The sequence below is a fragment of the Sorex araneus genome, chromosome 8 (genome assembly GCF_027595985.1).
Source record: "Sorex araneus isolate mSorAra2 chromosome 8, mSorAra2.pri, whole genome shotgun sequence".
NCBI lineage: Eukaryota > Metazoa > Chordata > Mammalia > Eulipotyphla > Soricidae > Sorex > Sorex araneus.
Window position 1 is genome coordinate 40630994 of NC_073309.1, and position 8394 is coordinate 40639387.

The following is an 8394-nucleotide window of genomic DNA, read 5'->3' on the forward strand; positions in this document are numbered from 1 at the left end:
GATGTGTCCTAGACAGACACAGAAAGCCCCAAGATTTCTGTTGTTCATATCAGAACTGATTTTTCCTGTTTGCCTCCCACTCTGAACTCACTTCCCAATCAAATTCTGATAGGAGCCCCAGAATTTTTACAGGTGAAATATGAAAATACAATCTCTGGGCTGGAGCAATAGCACAGCAGGTAGGGCATTTGCCTTGCATGCGGCCGACCCAGGTTCGATTCCCAGCATCCCATATGATCCCCTGAGCATCACCAGGAGTAATTCCTGAGTGTAGTGCCAGGAGTGATCCCTGTGCATCACCAGGTGTGACCCAAAAAGAAAAAAGAAATACAATCTCTGTCTGGAGCTCTTATTACAAAAGCATAGGGAAGAGGAGGATGGATGGGAGAGGTGGGGGCATTGTTGAATCACTGAGCACTCCTCATACTCTTCTCTCTGCTTCTCTGTATTTTCTTCTTTGTTTTGTTTTTGGGCCACATTCAGCAATGCTCAGGGGTTTCTCCTGGCTCTGCACTTAGGAATTAATCTGGTGGTGCTCAGGGGACCACATGGGATGCGGGAAATTGAACCCAGGTCAGCCGCATGCAAGGCAAGCGCCCTACCCACTGTACTGTCTCTATGGCCCTACTTTTCTGTATTTTCAAATTTCTTCAAAATAGTTAAGAAAAAACTCACTTTGGGTGTATTTAATTGGCAGAGTGCAGAAAAATGCCTCTCCTAGAGCTATAAGGAATGTAGCTTCCTGATTCCTAGATTCGGGAGGTTGAATTTTCAAGATAGGAAATGCCTAAAATACAGAGCTGACATTCAAAACGTTCTAATCTTCCATGGAGGGAGAATGAGAAATGTCCACAGCACCAGTACGGCTATCTATGGTTAGCCTGACTCTTTGCGTGACTGTTCTTAGGTTTGCGTGACTCTTCTTAGATCAGATAATAATGTGATTCTTTGGCAACGTAAAATGGCCATAGGGCCCAAGCAATAGTACAGTGGATAAGGTATCCACTTGTATGTGGCTGACCTGGTTTCAATCCCTGGCATCCCATATGGTCCTCTGTGCACCACCAGAAGAAATTTCTGAGCGCAGAGCCAGGAGTAACTCCTAAGCACTATTGGGTGTGGCTCAAAAAATAAAAAATAAATAAAATAGTTATCACTGGGAGTTATCACTACCCTTCTCTTATAATGGTAAGAAAGAAAACCCTCAAATTCAAAGGCCAAATCCAACACAGATCTGACAATAACAAGTGCTGCCAAAACTGTCAAACCATTGGAACCCTCCCACATTGCTATCGGGACTGAAAAATAGTACAGATGCTCTGGGGAAAAATTGGCAATTTCTTATGAAGTTAAATATATACTTAACCATATGACTCAGCAAACAAATGCACTCCCAGATAATTGCTCAAGAGAAGTGAAAACTTAAAATTACACACATACACTATGCCCTAAGATTGGTGATTTTACTCATAACTGTCCCAACTCAAAGCAAATGTTCTTCCACAGATGAATGAATTCATTTGTACGATGGAATATTACTCAGTGATCAAAAGGATCACTGGGCTGGGCAGACAGCTCAACAGGCTCAGGCGCAAGTTTTGTGTGCCAGAGCCCCAGGTTTGATCCCCGGCATCACAAGGTCCTCTGACCACTGCTGGGATTGACCAAGCACTGAGCCAATAGTGCCCTCTCCCCACCAAAAGAAATGAGCTACATATCTGCACTAAACAGACAATTCTAAAATGCTTTATGCTAAGTGAGAGACAGCAGGATCTCAAGTCAACATACACAGTTCTATTTGTGTGACATTCTGGAAAAGACAAACATCAGGATAGAAATCAGTTCATTCATGGCCAAGAACTGGGGTAGAGGAAGTGGTTGAGTACAAAAGGAAATGAAGACCAGAAAGACAGTACAGGTGTTAAGGCCTTGGGTACAGCTGAGCCTGATTTGATCCCCATCATGGAATATGGTCCTCTGAAGCCCACCAGGAGTGATCCTAAGTAGAGAGTCAGAAGTAAGCCCTGAGGAGACCAGAGAGATAGTATACAGTAGGTAGGGCATTTGCCTTGTACATGGCTTACCTGGGTTTGATCCCTGGCACCCCCTATGGTTCCCCGTGCCTCGCCAGGAGTGATTCCTGAGTGCAGAGCAAGGAGTAAGCCCGAAGCATAGTGTTTCACAAAAAAAAACAAAAACCACTAAAAATACTTTTAAAAAGACTGCCAGTGATCTAAATAACATGACATATCATGCTGTTGGATTGGATCTCAGTTTTCTTCTGAATTTACCCATAAACGCAATCCTAAGTAAACATAAATTCTAAGAGGTTTCTCGCCTGTGGAAAGTACAAGTGTATTCTACATTTTATACAAAAACCATAAAAGCCAAATATAATAAAGATACTCTTGAGAAGAAGAGGTGAAAGTTCTCATACTACCCAATGTCAAGATTTATCATAAAGCCACAGGAATTATGGAGGGATTGGTGAACTAGAATAGATTCAACCAGAAATAAACCCAGCCGTAGACACCATCTGATTTGCAATAGAGATTTGACTGCAAAGCAGTAGAGAAAGATGGTCTTCTTAATAAATAGGCTATGCCATTTGCTATCAAAATAGATAAAAATGACATTAGACTATTTCATACACAAAATCAACTCTCAGTAGATTATACACCTAGAGAGAAACAGAAGTACTTTTTGAAAGAAGGTGTAGGAGAATAAATTCATAACCTCAAGGAAGGGAACAACCTCCTTTTTTTTTTCTTTTTGGGTCACACCCGGCGATGCACTGAGGTTACTCCTGGCTGTACACTCAGGAATTACTCCTGGCCGTGCTCAGGGGACCATATGGGATGCTGGGAAGCGAATCCGGGTTGGCCGTGTGCAAGGCAAACGCCCTACCCTCTGTGCTATCACTCCAGCCCCAAGGTCCAAAATATTTTTTTTAAAAAAGAGGCCTGCCGCCAAGATGTGATCCCAGGTGATCCTCTCCGCAGCTGCACGAGCTTGACTCCAGACGCCAGCTAAATTTTTCGGCATGGGCAGCTCCTCGCAGAATGTCTCCAGACTGAGAACTAAGCCGCGACCCCATGCCCACCCAGGAAAGGTATTCTCTCTCTCTCTCTCTCTCTCTCTCTCTCTCTCTCTCTCTCTCTCTCTCTCTCTCTCTCTCCTCTTCCTTGCCTGGCGTGAAGGGCGTGGTGACCGCCATATTATGGCAACCACAGATGGGGTTTACAAGCTTGCAATGATCCAATATCTGGAAGAAATCTCCCTAGACTTAGTTGCTAAAGTACAGAAATCCAAAACCACACGGCCACAATTGCAGCTGCGTGACCTCATATCTTTTCACAACAGGTCTGACTCTAGTGGGGTACTCCTAACAATAGTAGTGAGGTTTGTGTGGAAATATTGAATGTAACCAAAGTAAATAGAAGCTAAAGTGAAATTTATCAGTTACAAGGTGGGGGGCGGTGCGGGGTGGGGCGCGGGATGGGAGGTGTACTGTGTTTTTTTTTTTTGGTGGTGGGATATGGGCACTGGTGAAGGGATGGTTGTTTCAGCATTGTATAACTGAGACTTAAGCCTGAAAGCATTGTAATTTTCCACATGGTGATTCAATAAAATAAAATTCTTTTTTTTTTTTAAAAAAGAGGGCCTCCTATCAAATCAGATGATGGTTGCCTGTTCACAAAAGACAAACTTTCTGGTTAAAAAAGGGCAGAATTGGGGCTGGAGGAATAGTACAGTGGGTGCAAGGCAAACTAATATAAATATAAAGGTGTAAGCCCTTACTAATATAATCTTTATATGTTCATTATGATTAATATATTCATTATTCCAGAGGGTCAGCTACATTAGACTAAAGATAGAATTTAAAATATTCTCTAGGGATCAGAGCAATGTACAGTGGAACAGGGCGCTTGCCTCGGATGCGGCCAATCCAGGATTGATCCCTGGTACTACATATGGTCCCCTGAGCCCACCAGAAGTGTTCCCTGAGAACAGAACCAGAAATAAGCCCTGGTTGTAGCTGGATATGAATCCCCCCCCAAAAAAGCAAAAATATTAAAAATAAGGGGCTGAAGAGATAGCAGAGTGGGTAGGGTATTTGCCTTGCACACAGCAGACCCCGATTCAATTCCAAGCATCCCATATGGTCCCCTGAGCACCGCCAAGGGTAATTCCTGAGTGCAGAGCCAGGAATGACCCCTGTGCATCGCCAGGTGTGACCCAAAAAAATTAAAATAAAAATAAATAAATAAGGGGCTGGAGCAATAGCACAGCAGGTAGGGCTTTGCCTTGCATGCGGCCGACCCAGGTTCGATTCCCAGCATCCCATATGGTCCCCTGAGCACCACCAGGAGTAATTCCTGAGTGCAGAGCCAGGAATAATCCCTGTGCATTGCCAGGTGTGACCCAAAAAGCAAAATAAATAAATAAATAAAATACTCTTTAAAGAATACCATGCTGGAGGAAAAGATACCAATCGAAATATAACCAAGGCAAAAGCCAGAGACATGATGCAGTGAGAAAGATGTTTGCCCTTAAGCCTGCAGCAGACCTAGATTTGGTCCCTGACACTTCATATGTCCCCCAAAGCGCCCAGGAGTGATTTCTGAGTTCAGAGTCAGAGGCAGGAGCAAAAACCAAACAGAGAGAGAGAAAAAGAGAGAAAGAAAGAGAAAGAGAAGAAAAGCACCTGCCATAGAGGCGGGCAGGGGGTGGGGGGTGGGGGTGATGGGAGGGAACCTGGGGACACTGGTAATGGGAAATGTACACTGGTGGAGGAATGGGTGTTAAAATATTGTATGTCTGAAATCTAATCATGAACAGCTTTGTAAGGGCATATCTCACAGTGATTCAATAAAAAAGTAAAAAAAAAGTAAAAAAAAATCAAAAAGACAAGTAGCAAATTATTAAAATATTACTAGGTATTTTGTTTTTCTATGTTAATTCTACATCCTACATAGGGACTCTGCACCAGGCTGTTTTCACTCGGGGCGCCCCAGAAGGGGCAGGTGGGAACCCTCCCCACCCCAAGGGACCAAGCCCCAGCAGCTGACCTCCACTACCCAACTGCCTCCACGCTTCAGGATGCTTTCCGGATGCTCCGGCCAAGCCTCATGCATTAATGAAGTTCCACAGAATCCAGATTATAAGATACTTTATAAGACACATTATAAGTCACTTCCTACCCATTTTGCATAATTACCACACCATATTTGATGGAGTTCAGACAGTAGGCAACAAATCACAGAGTAATATATATATATATATATATATATATATATACCTCTTGGAGAGCCCAGCAAGCTACTGAGAGTATCCCGCCTGCAACGGGCAGAGCCTGGCAAGCTACCTGTGACGTATTCAATATGCAAAAACAGTTATAATAGGTCTCATTCCGTTGGCCCTGAAAGAGCCTCCAATCGTTGGGAAAGACAAGTAAGGAGAGGCTGCTAAAATCTCAAGGCTGGGAGGAATAGAGACATTACTGGTGCCCACTCGAGTAAATCAATGAACAACGGGATGACAGTGATACAGTGATATGTTAATTCTACATTAAATCATTAAATTATAATTTTAGTATCTTTTTTTTTGTTTTGGCTTTGGATCACACCCAGCTGTGCTCAGGGCTCTGCACTCAGGATCATTTCTGATCAGCTCCTGGCACTATATCCGCTATACCAAGGATTAAACTGGGGTCAGCCATGTGCAAGGTACCCTGCCTGCTGTACTAATTCTCTAGCCTCAACATGTTATTTTTTTTTAAACTGGGAGGGAGGATACCTGGCAGTCTGGGCATCACTCCCAGCTTTGTGCTTAGAGGTTGCTCCCGGTCGTGCTCAGGGAGCCATGTAGTTCCGTGCTCAGGGAACTGTGCTCAAGGGATCAGGGTTCAAACCTGGGTCTCCTTCATACAATGCAGATCTTTGCCCATTGAGTTATATCTCTGGCCCCTTAATAATGTTTCTATAATACTGCTTGCAAAGATTTCCTTCTACTATTTGTTTCACTTCAATTTCCATCACATCCTTTTGGGACATATGGAATATTCAACTCTTTACACAGACAAATCCATCAATCTTTTCCTTGGTGATTTGGTCTATCACTTGGAAGCTCAGAAGGTCTCTTTCCTGACCAAGGGTTATTCAATATTTATTTCATCTTCAAGACTTTCATTGTGTAATTTTCTTCCCACATTTTACTCTAGTCCATCTGGAATTTATTTTTCATTTATCACGTACGTTGAAGCTCCAAATTGGTATTTTCCACCAAATGGCTGAAATATAAATTTGATTGATGTGACATTATGTTCCTATTCTGTAATATGGTCTTGCTTTCTTCTCTCTATCTTCAGCCAAACATCCTGATTACCCAGGATGTACAATCTTACACTAAAACCGTACTTTGTTCCAAACCAAACTCCCATCATTTTTGTCATTCTTTTTTTTTATTTTTGGGTCACACCCGGCGATGCTCAAGGGTTACTCCTGGCTCTGCACTCAGGAATCACTCCTGATGGTGCTCGGGGGACCATATGGGATGATGGGAATCAAACCTGGGTCAGCCGCATGCAAGGCAAACGCACTACCCGCTGTGCTATCACTCCAGCCCCTATTTTTGTCATTCTTGACACTAATGTAGTAACACTACCTAGAAATGATCCTGCTACCTGGTAGGAACTCAGTCAATACCTGGTGAAAGAATGAATGAGTGAATGAATGAACAACTGAGCAAATCAATGCACAGACATGACAGCTCTAAAATGGGAAGTGAGCTTGTTTATACTGAGTATAACATTCTGCTCCTTCCTCCATCTGGCCCTCAGATAAATAGGAAAGAGAATGCTCACCTATATCAACTAGCTCGCTGCATAACAAAAATCTCCAAAATTTAGTTGACTAGTGATGTAAAACAGTGTGTCATTATTTACGCATGCTCTCTTTCTTCTCTCCTCCTCCTTCCTCTCTCTCTCTCTCTCTCTCTCTCTCTCTCTCTCTCTCTCTCTCTCTCTCTCTCTCTCTCTCTCTCTCTCTCTCTCTCTCTCTCTCTCTCTCTCTCTGCATTTTGGGAATTTGGACAAGGCCCAGTAGAGATGGTCTGTCTCTGGATATTAGGGGATTCTCCATGTGGCCTCTCTATATGGTCTCCATGTACCCTTTCTTGTGGTCCCTGTAATAGGAGCTCAGGGTTCCTGGACACACAAGAATTTAAAAAAAAAAAAAAAAAGGATGAGAGTAGAACAAGCTAGTGGTAACTTCGCTCATGTTTTGCCTATGAAGGCAAATCACAAGCCCAAGGAAGGTAGAGATCTCTGGGAATCCATCCAATCTAGCTCTGCACTAATCAGTCACAGGCAGGAAGCAGATGCAGGCCACAAACAGTTTTCTAAAATGCCGTTCCTCAGCTCTTACAATGTGAAGGTGAGTAGCTGAGAAACTTGGTGAAGATGGTAGTAACCCCAGTGTGTATCTGCAAAAGGGGAACACAGTCAGTTGAACAATTGAACCTGGGAAGAGTGGGAGAAACCACTGATATTGTCTTGGTGAGTCCCTTAGGTTCAAGTCAGTGAGATGAGGTTGGAGCCAAATCAGGGTCCCTAGCATGGGGGTTGATGGAGTTGCCGAAAAGCCTCATAAACAACCTGGCATTTGTCCTGACTGATGATGGTTCCCAGGCAGCAACTGACTATCATTTGTGTTCTGATTTGGATATTGATTTCTTGTAGGGTCAGAGGATTTGGGCCACATTTGGTGGTGTTTGGAGGCTATGGGAAGTCAGTTCTCAGGGGTTACTTCTAACAGTGCTCAAGGGTCCAAGCAAAGCCAGGAATAGAACTGGGGTAGGCTGCATGCAAGGCAAGTGTCTTAGCCCTAGTATTCTCTTTCCAGCCTGGATATTCTGATTTTAAGATGACTAAGTAAGCCCTGGAGCAGGGTAGTAGCTTCTCTACACCTCAAGATAGAGACTAGGCTTCAAATAGAACTGAAAACAGTAGCCATGGAGCTGGAGGGATAAAATAGCAGGGAAAGAATCTACCTTGCATGCAGCTGAATTCTGGTTTGACCCCTGGCGCAGCAAATGGTCCTATAAACCCCACTAAGAGTGACTTCTGAGCTCAGAGCCAAGAGTAAGCCCTGAGCACAGTGGGGTAGACCCCCCCCCCCCCAACACTACAGCATCAAACAGAATTACTCTGAGTAATAAGATATCACCAGGGATTTCACATATGAAGAGATGAAATCAAAGTAGTCTCCATTTTTGTTTGTTTGTTTGCTTGTTTTGGGGTCATACCCAGACACACTCAGGACTTATCATTGGTTCTGCGCTCAGGGAATATTCCTGGCAGGATTTGGGGGACCATATGTAGTACCAATTGAG